The 18,099-nt window shown below is 44.7% G+C and overlaps 1 protein-coding gene across 2 annotated transcripts in view; it reads right to left on the bottom strand.

Moving 5' to 3' along the window:
• The window catches only part of Pde4d (phosphodiesterase 4D, cAMP-specific), a 1,338,202-nt gene that overhangs the window by 701,653 nt on the left and 618,450 nt on the right, over positions 1–18,099 (bottom strand). The window lies entirely within an intron of this gene.

The raw sequence follows: 18,099 nt of genomic DNA, 5'->3' as shown, positions 1-18,099 counted from the left end.
CTAGTTAGATGGCAAATATAAATCTCAAATTTGAGAGCATGGATATCACACTAGGATATGTAAGTATGCTCAGGCCCAGAAAACTTCAAACAACTTATAGAAAATGTTATTATTATGTGCATGAACTGTGAGGCGTCTGAAAAGAAGGCTGGTGGGCTGTCTCCCTCTGATAGTACCGCAGTATCACTATGTCAAGTCTCTTTTAAACGAATTTAGCCCATCATCTGATTTTTATCATTCAGAACTGGTTTCAAGGATGGTATTTCTTTTTTTTTTTTTTTTTCCCTCCGGTACCGGGAACCGAACTCACGACCTTGCGCTTGCCAGGCAAGCGCTTTGCCACTGAGCTAAATCCCCAGCCCCTCAAGGATGGTATTTCAATGTCTTTGTCACACATATCTGAGTTAGTGATTGGCTGGGACAAATCTAAAATTCAGCAGAGATGCTATCTCACAAAGTCAACCAAATCAGAAGTCGTAAAGCTGCTAAAAGAGTAACAACAGATAAACACTGTACACAGGGAAATGAGAGATCTAATTGCTTTTGTGAAATAGGATATTTGTTATGAGAAAATAGAGAAATTAGATCAGCTGGTATTGTGGTCACAGAGATGCCAGAAAGTAAATAAAAGAAACAGGCTGAATGTGATTGGTTACATACTAAGAAAATCTTAGAACCCTGTCCCTAGAGCGCTACCTAAGCTCATGGAGAGAGAAGCTAGCTAGAGTCACTTGCCCAGGGGATGTGTTATCATGTTGTGCTAGAGCCAATGAGGAGTTAGCATGCTGTGCCAGAGCCATGAAGCTCTCTGTGCTCTGTGAGATACTATACTGCCTGATGAATGGGCCTTTTAACAATAAATTTACCCTCTAATCCCTTGACAATGACCCTTTAAAGACTATGTCTTACAACGTACGCAGAGACCCTCATACTCACACTGCTTATAGCACAGATTCTTTTTCGGGAGCTCAGACAATGAGTACATTGGGAATGCCATCTCTCGGCAGAACCTCACTGTGTTGGCAGCCTTCTCAGCCCAACAGCCTCTAGATTCTTAAGAAAACACGTCTATTGCGTAAGCCACTCAGCCTTGGGTATTTTGTGTATAGTCCAAACTAAGGTATTTCCTCTTACAGAGTCTTGAAACACTGCATGCCCTTCCCTCACAGAAATCACTGAAGTCCAGAATTATGATATGTGAAAACAGTGATTTACTTACAATTGATCAACAGAAAGGAAGCTGTATTTCTTTTTACAAGTAGTGTTCAGTAATTATGTGCTGAGGAAATGAATAATAAAACTGGTTATATGGAATATCCACATCAAATATGAGCTGAATGGCAGAATTTAATTCGATCATTCGATCATAAGTAGGGCTAGGGGACAATGTATTTAGACCCAAAAGTACCTTCTGTCGATGGTGGGCGCTGTTTTATGAAAGGTTAGTTCTGCTAAGCACCTGGATAGGTCTTAGAGTTAAAATCTGGATGGAGCTGAGAGAAGTGCTAAATTCCTTTACATGAGAAAAATTTGGAATTTTTCTATGAGCAATGTTTGGAAAAGGAGAGCTACTGGAGGACAGGAACGGGAGAGGAAGGCCAAGTAAAACAGCAGAAGGCTAGCAACTTTGTTTTGGAGATGATTGTGTAGCTCACCTTTTAGGAACATGACAAACATGACTAGCATTTAAATACTATCCATTCCATGATATTGGTGAGGATAATGCCTTCCATTTCCTCGGCCTTCAGAAGGTCTGATGCTCCCATACATATCAGTGTGGAAGTTTCCTTCTGTGGGGGGAGAGGGAAGCCCTGGCGGGTGGGAAAGTAGAGGGAAAGGCTGAGTTCCACTTTGGCCCCAGGTATAGAAAGGGGAGATCCAGAGGGCGCCCAGGAGACAAGTCTGACCCTGAACTAACTCTGCCACACAGATGTGGGGCCCACTGTGAGGCAGGGATGGGCTCTCAGTCCTTAGGATTTCTTAGAAGCTCTGGAAAGAATACGAGTGTCTTCATAATCTGTACTGTGGGGATTTGAGCCAGTTTTCTCTAGCGTTCAGGAAATAGAGGGAATCCAGTCCACCCCACAAGGAAAATCCTCCATACTCTACAAACAATAAAATACCTCAACTAAAGTCTGACGTGGTAGCAACCAGAAACCAGGCTTCTGTCATCCCGCAGCACCCCAATAATCATGTTTATACCTCAGTAACTGCTCTCTCTACTCCCCGCCTCTCATGGAGAGGGTGAACAGTTCAACTGATAACTCTGACTCAGTCAGAGAGGTCTGTTAATTGCAGAGAATTACTGGAAAGGATTTTATGAGGATATGGTACATATATACTTATGTTGCATGATAAGGAAACTGTAAGGAAATACATACACACAGTAAGACTGTACAGAAGGAACTCTTGGAGAACCTAAGACAGAAGGATTTGACTCACTGAATAAAATAAAAGGTGACATCTCACTTTTTATTTGGGTGTGTAAAGAAGGAGAACCTGAAGCACGGGTCTGGTTTTCTAAGTGAATGAGTAAAGGAAAGTTATAGTATTGGAAGAATCAAATCACTGGGGAATGAAAAAGAACAGGAAATGGTTCTCGGTGACTTTTAGATTCAATACCTGGTGACTAATGTCAAACATCATCTAGTAAACCCTTGAACCATATTGTGCAAGCGGTGTGCATGCATTCATTGTTATTTGTTTGTTTTTTGCTAGGGAAAATCAGAGAGTTTCGATAAGGTAGGAAAGACACTTGCTGGGCTGTCCGAGTGAGTCTGTGTGTCTGGCGATGCGGAATCTAGAGGCAAAGGTAACTGTGGTCTTGGGTGATGTGAATACCAAAGGAAGCACAAACGCACCTGAAGTTTCTTTGTAGATATAAACTGCCGGCTGCTCTGCAAGCCTGCGGACAGGCCTCTCAGCCCATTCCCTGCACTTCCCAGGAATAGATCTTCTTTGGAACAGACCCTCTTTGCATCGCCTAGGTTTAGATCAAACCTCTGCCAAAGGCCGGATTTACAACACCCCATGATTTCAGTAAGGCTGGGGGCGCAGGAGGAATTGTTCAATAAATAGCATCTGGAAGCAAAATCTCTATAGGAGGGAAGTTAAGCACTAAAAAACAAAACAAATCTTGAACTACTTGGAGACTTTATGCCTCACCCATGTGAGGAAAACAGCCTCAGTGTCACAAATGTTTCCAATGTAATCAAGGGTCCCACCGCTGAATATATGTGAGACTGCTACCCTCTAGTGGACGCCTGGAAGAACTACAAAAACTGGCAATGTACAGGAGAATGGGGAAAGACATAAAAATATGTTTAATTTTCCATGTCAGAGAAAATATTACCCTACATAGCAAATGCACACATACATTGCAAATGTTCATGTCCTAAACTGGTTGAAAAACCTATATGAGTGACAGGTAGACCCAAACGCATGCCCTCAGTTTTGCTGTTTACAATCTCAGGGCAACACCAGTACTGGAATATTTCTACCGGTGACAAGTTTGGGTACAGTATAAAGGCCTCAAGGCCTTAGCAAAATTATATAAAATAAATGAGTGTAGGAATTTTGCTTTTCTTCACCCTTCACATATTTCTCAACTCGCTACTCCATGGGTACATGGTTTACCTAGGGTGGAGTTAGTTCAGAAAATCTAGGTAGCTTTTTAATTCCACAAATTTCTACCTCCTTGAACCTAAATAAGTAATTTAACCCCTCTGACTGTCACTATAGTACTTAAAAAAAACGGTGAATTTTTGCTCTTCCAGGGTCCCCGGGCTTGGGGGAAATACACAGCTGTATTTTACAAATGCTAACATGCAACACAGATGTTAGTATTGCAGGTTTGAAATCTCTAGGTAGGAGATGATGGTGAGGTTGATTAATGTGATATTTGAGGGAGCTTTTTTCATTCAGTACTAGACACTGAACCCAGGATCTTCCCCCTGAGCAGCATTTCCAACTCCTCCTTTTATTGTTTCATTTTTGGAATACGATCTTGCTGATTTGTAAATAGCCAGGGCTGGGCTTGTATTTGCAAACCTCCTGCCTCAGCCTCTCGGAGTTCTGGGTTACAGGCACGTGCCACCACATCTGGCTTACATTTAAATTTTTAAATAAGCCATTTGTCCTTGGATTGTTTCCTGAAACATGAATGTTTAAAGTGGGTGAATGAATTCTCATTTATCCTAGATGCAGCAACGAAAAAATAAAAGCTCACTATTGTTGCAAGTTTGTACACTGAATCAATAGCAGAATTTAGGGCTCTCCAGTTGTCCTATCTCATGTGGTTAAGTTTATTGCTCTAGAAATCCCGTAACACTGTCAATATCGACCCAGTAGTCAGTGAGCAACACTGACTAACGGATAATGGATCTAAATTTTTAAATGGCTTTGGTTAGATCAGATAACTAAACTTCAGTCCATGTTTTATTGTTCTGAGATTCTTTTTAGAACTCATGTTCTATTGATTCTTTTTAGACTATCAGTTAGATTAGAAACAACTAGTTAGTAATCAATTCAATTTAAGGTATTTTCAAGGTGCTTTATATGACGGAAATTATTTTCCAAATGCGTGGGTAGATATACACGAAGTCGTTACTTTCAAAATGAGACGGCATTGTTTTAGTAAATTCTAGTAGTACCCTGGTACTTTTACATTTTTATGTAATTATTACATAAAGAGAATTATTACATAAAGAGAAATGTTCTTCCAAATTAGAGGACCATTCCAAAATGAAGTCTTAACCACCTGTGCTAGTTAATTCCAAGGAGAAAAAATGATTACATGCTTACAAGCCTTTCCAGAGGAGCTCAGCCAAGAGCAGAGTTCATTATTTTCTCACTGCTAGCTTAGAGTAGGTTTGTCCCAGACTCAGAATGTAGTTGATATTTTGTTCAACATGCAAACAGCAGTTCATCATATTTGCTTGTTTTAGAGAGCAACATTCAACAGGAAAACATCCGCAGGAGGCACAGAAGTAAGGCAGGGGTAGGTGTTTGTGAACATAACGGTCTAGAAAAAAATATGGCTGTCTCAAAACCCCAGGAGAACAAAGTACTTCAGCAGATTGAAAACCTTTCTACTTATTAGATCACCTGGGAGCCTTCACAAGTCTCCGGGCCCAGATCACAACCCACAGGAAAGGGGAGCACCTCTGGTGTGGGACCAGACATCGATATTTTTAGTAAATTCTCCATGTGGTGCCAATTTACACGTTCATCTGCTAAGCTTTACTTCACTTAAGAAACACCTAGCTCAAAGCACATGAGTGATGCCTATTTGGGGGACTCGCTCTGTGTTTACAGGATATTCTTAGGCCCTGCTTCTTCTAAGAGCAGGAGATGAAGCTTCATTTTGTAGCATGTCAGCCAGGAAGGAAATACAGATAAGTAAGAAACAGGAGATCTGTAGACTGAATCGAGGCCCGGCAGAGATAGGGAGTTTAGTTCGGTGGTGTGTGAAATACTCCCTGCTGGGGGGTGTAGGCACATAGACAAATACATAGCTGGTGCCTTTGGTGAGCTAACAGATACTTGGGGCCACCAATGTGCAAATAAATAAAGAACAAATAAAATATGTGATCCAAATGGGATAAAATCAGAAATAAGGGCTTATTAAGGTAGTAGATGTTAATGATTTAGGAAAATAAATATGAGGACTGTACTAAAATCTCTATCTGACTGATGCTGGGGATTTTTGAAAAATAAATGCGTGGCAAAAGGAATTCTCTTTTTGTTTGTTTTTCTTCTGGTACCGGGAATCGAACTCACGATCTTGAGCTTGCCAGGCAGGTGCTTTGCAGCTGAGCTAAATCCCCAGCCCCCAAGGCAAAAGGAATTCTCACCCTGGGAAACCCGAACGAGAGACAAGCATGGCTTTATCAGCAGGTTCTAGGGCCGTGCGTGGTTCACAAACTGGGACTGCAGATTTGCAGCATAATCATCCCCTGAGGCTTATTCGAAAGACACAAGCTGGGACCCACCACAGACCCACCACAGACCCACCAAATAGGAGACTCTGCGGAGTGGGTAGTGCTGAGGTTTGACAAGTGCTTCAGGTGATCCTGGAGAGCTAGCTGATTCCTATGCACAGTTGAGAAACACTGCTCTAGGGTTCCTCTTTAGACTGAATTTTCTGCAAACTGAGATGACCTTGGGATGACGTACACAGAGCTGCTCATGACGTCATTCGCATTTTCTGAGGGGCGGGGTATTCTCCCGGTGTAGGGCGACACGCATTCACTTTCTCATTTTCCAACACCAACAAGATCATTATTGCTGCGGGCCCCGCTGGGATCTTAGGGAAGGTCTTAAAATAGGAAAGAGAAAATTGCTTATTGAAAAACAACCAGGATGGAGTAAACAGCAGTACTAAGGAAATGTGCTGATTGCAGGTACTAAAAGAAATTTGCAAACTTGTATTTTCAGGAAGGTTTCTATTTTAGACATATGCCATGACAATTTCCCAGGTTCACTTTAATTCTGAACTCTCCTTTGCATCTTATTTTTTAAAATGCACACCTAGATGCCACCACAGGAATGAACAAAATGTGGGTAACACCATAGATAAATCCTAGAAACATCATGTACCTAAAAGTGCCTTTCAGATAGGAGTACATAGAATATGGTTTCATTTTTATAATTAAAATAGCAGTAGCCTCTTAGTTTTACTAGTAGAAATCCAATTATGATGACACTGAGGGCAGGACTGGAAGAGAGCTCCAGGGGCTGCAGGGGGACTGAGAATGTCCTTGTTCTTGTTTGAGTGCTGGTTTCCACGTGTGGTGGATTGAGAACTGGCCAGCTTCCCACAGAACTGAACCAGGGTGGTGCTGGGTGTGAGAGGCCCACCTGAGGATTGTTGCTGCCAGAAATATGAGGCAGAACTGGAGAAGAACAAAGAGAAGCTGTTGGTTCTCTTGGAGGAGCTTGTCATGCTGGCTTTCCTGATGAACTCAACTGTTCTCATCATTGGAGGAGCTCGGGACCTCGCTGTTGCTGAGGTTGGCTGTGGTACCTTTCAGGGGAAGCCCTGGTTCTTACTTTGTGCAATGCTTCCTGGCTCCAATTCAGATCCCTCAGCCTGCTACCACAGATCCTTCATCCCACTGGCACAGACTTTCTAGCTTCCACCACTGACCTTTGGGCCTTCCCAGCACAGAAAAAACAGGCCTGCATGAGACATTGTTGTGGGCTCTGGGCCTCCAGTTGGACTCGAAGGGAGGCATTGTTATGGGCTATAGCTCTACAGCTGGACTCATGCAGACACTACTGTGGAATCCAGGCCCTCAGCTGGATTCTTTGGTCATTGGTGTGTGGACAGATTTCCTGCACTCATTTTGTATATGACTCTTTGGCTTGCAGTTATAAAATAATCTTGTAATTGAGTGTCCTGTATTGTATTGTTTCCCCTTGCAAAACTCCAAGCTACAACACCCTGTGTACTCATTTAGTGAAATTTTTTGTCTTTACATTTGCAATTTGTGCTTTGGTGTTTAGACTTTGATAAAACGTTTTTGAGACTGTAAAAATAAGACCAATCCTATGTTAGGATGTTAGGAAGTCTGGAATGCTCATTTCCCTCTCATTTTTCAAGGTGCGTTGGCTGTTAGGACAGTGCTCCCGGTGAATGCTGGGAGCATCCGTGGCTGTCATCCACTGCGGTGGCCAAAGCCCAATCCATAGTGATACTGGTTCTTGTGAGTCTAAGCTTCCTAAAGAGGATCATGGGAATGGTTAGTGCTTGACGGTGCTGGGTGATTCACGCTGGCCTCAAGGTGGCCTAAGCTGGTACCAGGCAAACTGTGCTCATGGGACAATGGACAGCGCACTAAGCAAACATCGCTAGTGTGCCTGTAAGCACACTTGCTCTCCCAAGCGGTCGGGGTCACCCTCCTATCGAGTGCCTGCTGCATATCCAGCCATGCTCTAAATACGGAGGGACGGAATGCTTCCTGGCCCTTCCTTGTCCCCGTCCCCATCTTCCCTCCTTCCTATCAGAACTCATTTGTTCCCCGGTTATGTTATTTCCGAATCATCATTACTAGCCTTTTCACTAAAGCAGAGCGCCTCATCTGGCTGCTTATTACCTTCCCCAGGACACTCTATAAAAGTATCTGGGTCCACTGCGGACCAAGTGCACAGCAAGTCCTGGGGATGCCCCACCTGGTCTTTCTGCAAGCTGCCGAACCAGGTAACACAAGGGCAGAGCTCAAAGGCTCTCAGCTGCTCAGACAAGTGAAGGAGCATCGCTTATGAGGCCTTCTGGTCTTCAGGCCTGGGGAGCACTGGTGCCCTGAGCTCACGCACAGTACAATGACCAACAAGCCCTCGCAGACTTGCCTTCACTTCCTGCCCCCTGAACCTCCGCGTGCCAACACCGATGCCCCACGTACCACAAACAGCGCCTGCCAGAAAGAGCATCGCTGTTAAACAGGAAACGTGCCCAGGCTTGTACTGAGAGCTAATGCCGAGGTCATCCTTCTAATGAGTTTTTAATCATGTGTAAAGTGTTCAGCTGACAGTCAACAAGGTGGAAATTTTTGCCAAAATATTTTATTAGTGTGAACTGAATCTCTTTGCCTCTAGCTTTTGTTTTCTAAAACTCAAGAAAAAGATAAGGAGTGGTTACAGGGCACTGTGGTTTATAGGGAGTGGTTACAGGGCAGTAATTAATAACCATGCCTGAACAACCAGCCAAGAGTGTAGGTTTTATGCCCACAATGAACACAGTTCAACGTGTGAGGTAACCCACACGCCAATTAGCTCAGTTTGCCCATTCTGTAATTTCAAAACAATGTGTTGTGCACATTAAGAATGTACAATTTTAAAATAATAAAACGTCTACTTCCCTTTCAAATACCGTTTGAGTAAGGGGAGTAGTTTTCCTTGATTCTATGTCATGGGAAGCCTATGGAATTGGGAAGAGAGATAATAAAACCAGGGCTTTCCCGAGACGGTGTGTTTGCCTGTCCTAAATGCCCGGAGTGAAAGGACCCAGTGACAATGCACACGCCCTCCCCTCCCAAGCACTCGAGGTCGAGGTCGGGGCTGTGCAGGTTTGGGTCCTGACACTCAGCCCCAGCATGGGTCACCCAGAAGATTATTTCATTAGTTTGGAGGAGAACTTTAACACCTGACCCTGTAACGTTTAATTGTCGAAGCAGCTTTCAACCACACGCTTCCTAATAAAGCAGAACGTAAAATCAGGAGAAAGAGTTCTCCGGTAAGTCACACACTGTCAACGGCGCGCTGTGTGACCCCGCTTTCTCCACTTCAGCCACCAGGAGCCCTTGTGGGCGGAGGCACTGTCTGCCTGTGCGCCCAGGGGCTGGGCCTGGCACATGGGTTTCCAGGCTGGACGGGTAGAACCTCTGTTGGATTTTTCAAGGCCCAGTTTTAGTCATTAATCTATTGATGAGAATTGTGGCTTTTTTTTCCCCCATTGAACAAGGAATAAAACCTAATTCTGTCAAGAGAGGGTCTGCGTGCAACTCTTCCACCCCAGGCTTCAATTCAGAGCCAGGAATCCAAGGTGACTGACTATGCCCTCCACGGGACAGCTGTCCCTAGCAACCCACAGGGGCCGGGTCACTTACATAAGATGACACAGTACTTGACAACCCCTCTGTATCTTTCCGTACACTTTACATCATCTTAGGATACTTATCACCACTTCTAACACTTCAGACAGTGCTATGGAAACGGTTGTTCTTCTACGTTTTTAGAGAATAAGAGGGAAAAGAAGTCTGTACACGTTCAGCAGAGACTCGATTTTTTCCCCCGATATATTCCGCTGAGGGTAACAGTGGTGGCGCCCATCGAAGCAGAGGCTGAGGGTGTCCGGCCTTTCTGTTGCCGGGATCTGGGACTTGTGTCCAGAGAACGCGTGCAAGAGGACCACTCTGCTGGCCGACCGGTTATTATTCTAAAGGTTATTCACACAGTAAATAAGTATTTTGTGCTGCTTGAGGGGTGAGCAAGGGACTCCTCAGCGTTCACATGGACCCGTGGGTGGTGGTTACGCTGAAAAAGTTGAAAGCTAATTTTAGGTCCGGGGCCTCCCAAGGAATGGTCAAGGAACCCTATTCCATAGGCCTGCTCAGCAATCCTCCCGGTGGCCAGTAGGTGGCGGTCGCTTCTTAGAAATAGCAAAACGGCGCGCTAGAAAATGAATTCTGTGGACACAGCCTAAATGCCTTTCAATAAAAAGATCAGCCCGCTTCCGCAGTGTTCCTTATCCATGGGTTGTATGAGCAGGGAAGCTGAGCAGTGGATATAGTTGTTGATAACTATAAAGCTGGCCACAGATCGGAATGGGTCCTGCTTAGCTGTACTTACTTATTTTGTCTTCAGGTACTATAGATAAATCAACACACCAACTGTCCTTTAATGTAGTAAGGTGCACTAAAGCTAAATCGATACTTTCTTTCTGCCCCTGACAATGCAAAAGTGGTCGTCTAGTGACTGGGACCTCCTAGGGGCATCTCTCAGCAACCCAGAGCTCGGGGTTGGCTTTTTATCCCCGAAGCTGGGTTCCACCATCATGAATCCTGTTCCCTTCTACAGTCTCAAACTATCTACTCAGCAAAAGCTTTAAGAATTTTTCTATCCCCTCCTTCCTCCATAGGCTCATTCTTCGATTTAAAAAAATCAGTGCACTCTGATCTGTGCAGATTTGTGGGTTTGGGGAAGGATGGAAAAATCAGAATGACCTCTGTGCTGACTGACCCTGAATGCATGCTGCAAGAGAGACGTATCCAGCTGTGTGCTTACTTTCCACGTGGGGCTTTTTCCCTGAAGGCTCATTAGGACCAATGTTGACATGAGAAATAAGCATTGTGACATGAGAAAGGAGGGGGGATTTGAGGGCAGTGTGCAGGGCCCAAGAGAGGCTAGGAAATGCGGGGTGAAGGGCAAAGACCAGGCCTGCAACCCATGCAGGAGGAAAGTGATGAACAGAAGCAAAGGGAACTGACACCCAAGGGAATCTGAATCCGTCCCAGCCTGCCCTGAGAACTCTGTGCTTGGGACAATTATGTGACGCAGGCAGTGTCTGTGGAAAGAAACACAATCCACCCTGGAGAATAACACATGGATCACAGAGCGCTCTGAGTGTGTTTCTGACACTACCATGTTACCTACCAACCTGTGTTTTCTATTCAGTTTACTTCAGTCCCTTTCACTTGACTTCTGCAAGAGACACCTACAACAAAAATTCACAAGCCTATGGCAGATTTATTCTTTCATTTTAGCTGTGTCCTCAGCCACAGTGCTAATTCTCCCTCCTATTGGCTACAATGCTATTTCAAAACTCATTCACTCTTTTAGTGAGAAGGACCTGGCCGATCTTTGACCATCATTAGATGATTCCGAGACCTACTGTTCTGACCCTCAGCCGCTTTCGCTGACTTCGAATTTCCCAGGAGCAGTCATGCCTTCTCTGCCATAGAAGATCCCCTGCTTGTCTCCAGCTAACTTTCTATCCAGCTGCAGGCCACGGGTCAGAACAAAAACCATGGGAACTTTAGACTCTGAAGAGTTCAGTTTGAACTGTGGTGTGACCACTGCCTAAGTATATGTCTCTACACGAGGTGTTTAACTTCACCAAGGCTCTGTGTTCTCATCTGCAAAATTACAGGAATAACACAGCCTCTATCCAGTGATTTGAGGATTACCTATGTATGAGTGGGAAAGCACTTTCCACTCTACATGGAAATAAATCCCTAGAGATACCTTTTCTGTTGGCTTTGAACTTGAAGAATTTTAGGTCCGAAAAGTACAATGTGAAGGATGATCAAAGAATACAGTGAATGCTGCTGACAAATGTCACCCAACAGAAGGTGCCGATCTTCAGTAGGAGGGCAGCACACTGACTCTCAGTAGCAGCATGTGAGGAGTTTCAGTTTGTTCTGTCCAGTGACCGAACAGTGAGCCATTTGTGAGCTAGGACTGAAAGAAGGTGTGTTTTAAAGTGGGCCATAAATCACGGGCCACAACCAACACATTAACACGAAATTTTGTCCATTTCTTTGTAGTTGCGTGATTGTGATGCTTCAGAGTCCAGGTTATTAAAAAATGTCATCATGGGAGATGAAACTTTGTCTGTGATTATGATCCTGGGACCAAGGTTCAGTGTTCTTAAAGGAAATCACCCAGTTCTCCTGCTGTGAAGAAAGCATTTCAATCAAGATCCAAGGCTGAGGTCATGTTGATTGTTTGTTTTTACCTCGATGGAATTGTGTGACTTGAATTTCCCCAGGAACACAATAGTGAGCTCTGAGTATTGTAGGGCTTATTAGAGCGTTGAAGAAATAAAGCACATGGAAAACAGCCTGCGAGATGGGCATGTCTTTATCCTCCATTCAGACAACCCTCCACGTCACAGACAGCCTTCTGTATGTCGGCTTCCATCAAATGAAATCATTATGATGTGTCCTCATTGGCCTTATTCACTGGATCTGGCACCATAAGACTTCTGACCCAGTGTCAAAATGACCTTGAAGGGTAAACACGTTGAATCAATTCAGGACATTCAGCACCACTAAAGACGCTCACGGAAGAGGACTTCCAGAACTGGGGAAAGTGTTTTCAAAGCAAGGGGGAATATTCTGAAGGGGATTAAAGAAAATGTGTGCTATACTATAATAATTTTTAACTTTAAATGTTCACCATCTTTCTGATCAGATACCATACTTTGCTAATCATCAAGCATCAGAGTACAATGGGGTAACTGAGTCTCTGACCTGCAGCTCCATGACCTTGCCTGCTTTTATGTACAGCTGCTGCCACCTCTCCGAGTAATACCATTCCTGCCTCTTCTGCCTGCTCCTGAGCCTAAAGTTCAAACAGGACTCGTACCTGGGCCTTCTCTTCACCCCTACAAGTCAGGCGTGGGTGAGGTTGTGCCCTGGAATGATTTAGCTCTAGACCCAGACGAGGTGCACACCTCAAACCCAGGAACGTGTCTCTCCTCATTCCTAGCTGCCTCCTGGGAGACGCTCCTCAGGTGCCACCAGGTCCCCAGCGATAAGAGGGCATATTTGAAGATTGGCTATAACCCGCAGATACATTCAGCCTCAGTTTCAAGTCATCAGGGAATCCCTGAGACTAGCAAATGAGAGAAAATTTTAAAGTAACTCAGTTTATAAAATGCCATCCCTGCAGACAATGAAATCTCAAGGTATCTCTGGGATTGGGTCTGTGGTGATGGTCCTGGCACCGAGGATCCGTGTTCTTGGCCCGGGCTACAGCACACAGTGGCACCGTGCACCTTATCAGCAGCTCAAAGGACTCTCTCAGGCAATAACATACACCGCAGGCGGGATACACAGTGAGTGGCAAGCCTGAATGGAAGGAAAATCCTTTCCCAATTTTCTGCCAGGTCAGGCTGCTATGTCTACTTAAACTGGGACACAGAGGATTCTGACATGCTGATACCAATACACGTGTAGCTCTTCTAAGCCTGTGCATCTTGCTGCTAAGATGTTCCCTTATTTCTCAGAATTTAATGTCTATATCTGAGTGATGCTTTCTGAGCATTTGCTTATGGTCCAAGTATAATCTGCTTAGATGCTTGCTTGCTCTTTGTTACGGCTTGTATCTAGGTATCCCCTCAAGGCCTTTTGGGGTCATAGGTGGAGTTTGCTGGAGGTGGCTGAATGTCGGCTGTGTGACGCTGGGGTGAAGGGTGTGTGATTACTGATTTAGCCCGCTGATTGGATTGGCGCACTCTTGGGGGTGGATGGTGGGAAAGCCCACCCTAGGTGTGAGTGGCTCTGCCTGAAGGGCAGGTAGCCTGGGAGGGATAAAATGGAGAGGCAGGCAGCTGCTGCTGCTTTGCTACTTTGCTGATTTGCATTCTTCCTGTCCTCCTTTGCCATGGACTGTTTTTCCTCTGTGATGCCCCTCTGCCATGCCACCTGGCCTTGGAGCCAGCCAACAACTTACTGAAACCTCTATAAACTACGCTGAAGTAAAACTTTTTTCCTCTAACTTTGGGTGTTGGATATTTTGTTTCCAGAAATGAGAAAAGTAAGACATTCTTCTGATTACGGAAACCTGTCCATCTCGTCTTCCTTAGAATCACCGGAGAGCTTTGGCAAAGGTTACCAAGCAGGTCAGCTTCACATCAGCACAGTCCTTCCTCCATTCATGGCACCAATGGTTGTTGGTACCTTGTTGTGACACATCTTTGAGGCACACACTGCTCCCAGAAGACTGAAGGGCATATGTGTGTACAGGCTATGGATGACCGTAATTACTCACCACCACCAGCTTCAGTCTTTTCCTCCCCAACTGTTTTAGTTACTTTTCTCTTGTTGCTGAGACAAAATACCTAATTCCCAAAATTAAGGAAGGAAAGGTTTATTTAGCTCACAGTCTGTGGAGGTTTCAGTCCATACTCAGCTGGCTCCAAGGCAGAGTGGCATATGGCAGAGGGCAACAGTTCATAGTGGCAGAAGATAGCAAAAGCAGCAAGAGCAAAAAGGGAGAAGTGGCAGCAGGGAAGCCTCTTTCCTCCTTTGTATTGTACACAGGCTACCTGCCCCAGGGCGGGTGTAGCACTCACACCCATAATCCCAGTGTTGGACCATGAGTCAATCATAAACTCTAGAAGCCTGCCCCATGACTGCATAAGTCTTTGGGGAGACAGCCAGACACAAACTATGACACCAACTCATTTTCTTTTGCTCTCCAATTTGCACAAATGAAAGCGTGCGCGCGCGCGCACACACACACACACACACACACACATACACACGCACTGAACTGTCATTGGTTATGTTTTGCCCAGAGGATTAAAATCCATTTTAATATTGATTCAAGAAGATAAATTCAAACCAGGCATGGTGGGCACACACGTAATCCCAGCTACCTAAGTGGGCATGTTATACATGACCATTCAATTCTCAGCACTACTGAAAAACAATGTAGAAAAGGATTCTTAAACCAGTAAGAAACTATTTTTAAATCTTTTCTTGCTCCAGAACATTTGACTGAGGTTAGTAGGAGAAAAAAGGTACATTCACAAAAGCAATGTGGAAAAACCTCAAGCCTAGGCAAGAAAATTCTTCACTGAAATCAAACTGAGTATTTTGCAACATTGTCTATGACTGGCACGTCACAATCTGTGCAGGATCATCTTGTTTCTTACCTCGCACAATTTAACTACGTGAGACTGCAACCAACATACTGGCCACAGGATGGCACTGTAGGCCACGTAACGCATTGGCGGCACAGTTGCCCTATTATACTACAGATAATTAAACTTTCTGGCCCCAAATTAATATATGATATTCTTACTCGATAGGAATGCGAGATTAATTTGTTGCTAGACTCAGAAAATAAACAAATGAATGCGAATGTTGGAGAAGTAGTTAAGGAGATTTTTCTCTTTTTCTTGGTCTATTCCTTCTTTCCTCCTTTTCCTCCTGCCTGACACTTTACAGTAGTAATATAGTCCGAGGGGTCAAATATAACCTGCTGTGTGGTTTTACAAACAAGGTCTTATTGGAACACAGTTATATGCTATATGCATTTGCGTATTGTCTATATCTGTGTCCATGCTACATAAGAATCTGCTACTTAACCAGGGACTGTTCTGTCCCATAAATCTTAAAATATTTACGTCAGGCTCTTTACAGAACAAGGTTACTGACCTGCGCACCAGTCCTATGGAGATGGCAGATATAAGAAAGTTCCATGTGTGTCTGGGCAGCCCGGAAAGGCGCCAGCTTCCTCAAACGCATGTCAGGAATGTGAGGAAACCACCATCTGCCAGCCCTCTCCACTGAATCACTTGCAGGCAAATGATGCCAATCGAAGACACCTAGGAAGCCCATCCGGGGAACACAGGCTCAGGAAATGAACCTTCTGGGCATGTGAATGATGCTTGCATTTCTGCTTCCAATTAGAGTTTCACCAAGGAAGGAAAACGCTCCAGATCTCCTGCCACTGAAGGGGGTTTGGCTTCAGTCAGCACGCTGAGGGTTCTCTGCTAGGAAGAGAGCCCTTCACGATGCCTGTTATTGTGTAGAGGTGAGTGCTGCATCTGATCACTAGAGTTCAACATGGAAAGTGGGGTATGGATGAGCAAAAATGTCCAGGTACGTAGGTAACATGGAGGACTTCGCGGCGGAGGTGGGGAAAGGTGGAGAACAACAGCAAACAGCCTCAGACAGCTGCAGAATTTTGTGTAGCTTCTCCATAAATCAAGGAATCAGACGTGTGTGGGGAAATTCCCTTCCGGGAGGGAGCAGCGTAGGCGAGAGATCCAAGGGCAAAGAAGAATGAAAAGGCCAGAATGAACAAGGGCAGGCTGCCTGGATCTCCAATGCTTCAAGGGGCTGAGGGCCGTGAACAGATGGCCCACACTCCGAGACGGGAAAGCTGATGAAGGGCTCTGCGGGAACATTCTCACGCTTTGCAAAAGGGGCGGAGATGGTAACGGCAACCCCTGGAGCTGCATCACAGTGATGCGGGTGTGGGCCCAGGAGGGAGCCAGGAGCAGGTGGTTCGTGAACATCCGCCAACAGGTGTTTCGCAAGAGTCAGGATGATCCTGAGCGCAGACGGCACCACACAGCACAGGTGTAAGTGTGTGGACTCCGGAGCTGGGGGTAGGGGCTGAGCTGCTGCTGCCACTGCCTCGCCGCGCCGTCACAAATGCACTTCTCTCTTGTGTTTTTCACTTACGTATTAATTTAGTTTTTACTTGTCAAGTGGGCGGAATAACAGAACGGGGCTGAGTGTAGTAGATCACACCTGTAATTCCATCACTCTGGGAGGCTGAGGCAGGAGGAACATAAGTTCAGGACCAGCCTGAGTCATAGAGTGAGTTCTATTCCCAGTTAGGGAAATTTCATGCAATCCTGTCTTAAAATAAAAAATTTTAAAAAGGGCTGTGGATGTGGTTCAGTTGAAAAACCCTGAGTCCAATTCCCTGTACCAAAAACACATATATACAACACACATGCACACACAAAAGAATGGGGGATTGACCGTGTTAGGATGCACGGAGGTCTTAGAGCAGCCCGGGTGGAGATTCTTGCCACGCAATCGGCAGCTGCCATTACTGACACAATGATCAGTCCAGTGGCAAGTGGAGTGACAGAGGTGGATGAAGCTGAGCACAGCACAGCGTTTCAGGAAGTCTCGCATGCTGTCACCGAGGCCAGGGTGACCGAAGAGGTGGGTTGGGTGACAGTGCACAGCCAGTGCATGTCTAGTTACAGGCCTAGCTACACGCTCACTTCAGCTTGGGGAAACTCTCCAGTTTTAAGCCTTGAGATGTTCATCAGCCCTGCCCTGTTGTATAATTTCTCATCAGTAAGACCTGAAATAACTCTACTTTATTGTGACAACTGTGAAATATTATAAAATATTCCAAGCATGCAAAAATCACTTTCAACATTAGAACTGACAAACTACGAAGTGCTGTAACTAAGGCATGAATGATTTCTTCCTCACAGAACATACTTCAATAAAGTCTGAGAAGCCCCTTCATGAAAGGGTCATGGAGTTTTCTCTGAGCCATATGTTGAAATATCCCTAGAAAGTATCTTCATTCTTGCCAATGTTTATTAAGCATTTAGAATATGGTTAGGCATTGTTCTAGCTTTTCAGATTGTGTCAATGAAGCAGTCTATCTTTGTGGAAGTTACATTCAGGCAGATTCCTTGCTAAGTAGAAGGTCCAATGAATCATGAGACCTTGATTTCAACTATGCATGTATTTGATAAGCTCATGAATTTTTTCTCATCTGTAAGTGGTGGTGATGATAAAATACCAGCCCTTCATAGTTAGGGATTATTTATTCACTCCACAAGTATTTACTTGGTCCTAGGATCTGGAAAAAAATGAGAAAAGATTCCTGTTTTCATGGAGCTTATATCTTATATTATTCATAAGACGAAATCAAGTAGTTAATATTCAGATATCAGTGGAAGCTCTGACTCAATAGTAGAAGCATGGCTCAAGCATGAATCCTTGTAGTCATCTTGTGGATAGCCAGAGTCATTCTGGCTGTTACCCACACTATGTTCTAACATCAGAACCAGCACTATTACTCTGCTGTACACAGGAGAGA

The sequence above is a fragment of the Chinchilla lanigera genome, unplaced genomic scaffold, assembly GCF_000276665.1.
Source record: "Chinchilla lanigera isolate Chin_1 unplaced genomic scaffold, ChiLan1.0 scaffold00045, whole genome shotgun sequence".
Lineage (NCBI taxonomy): Eukaryota > Metazoa > Chordata > Mammalia > Rodentia > Chinchillidae > Chinchilla > Chinchilla lanigera.
The sequence above is the reverse complement of the archived record's forward strand: the minus strand, read 5'-3'. Positions and strand labels throughout refer to the sequence as shown.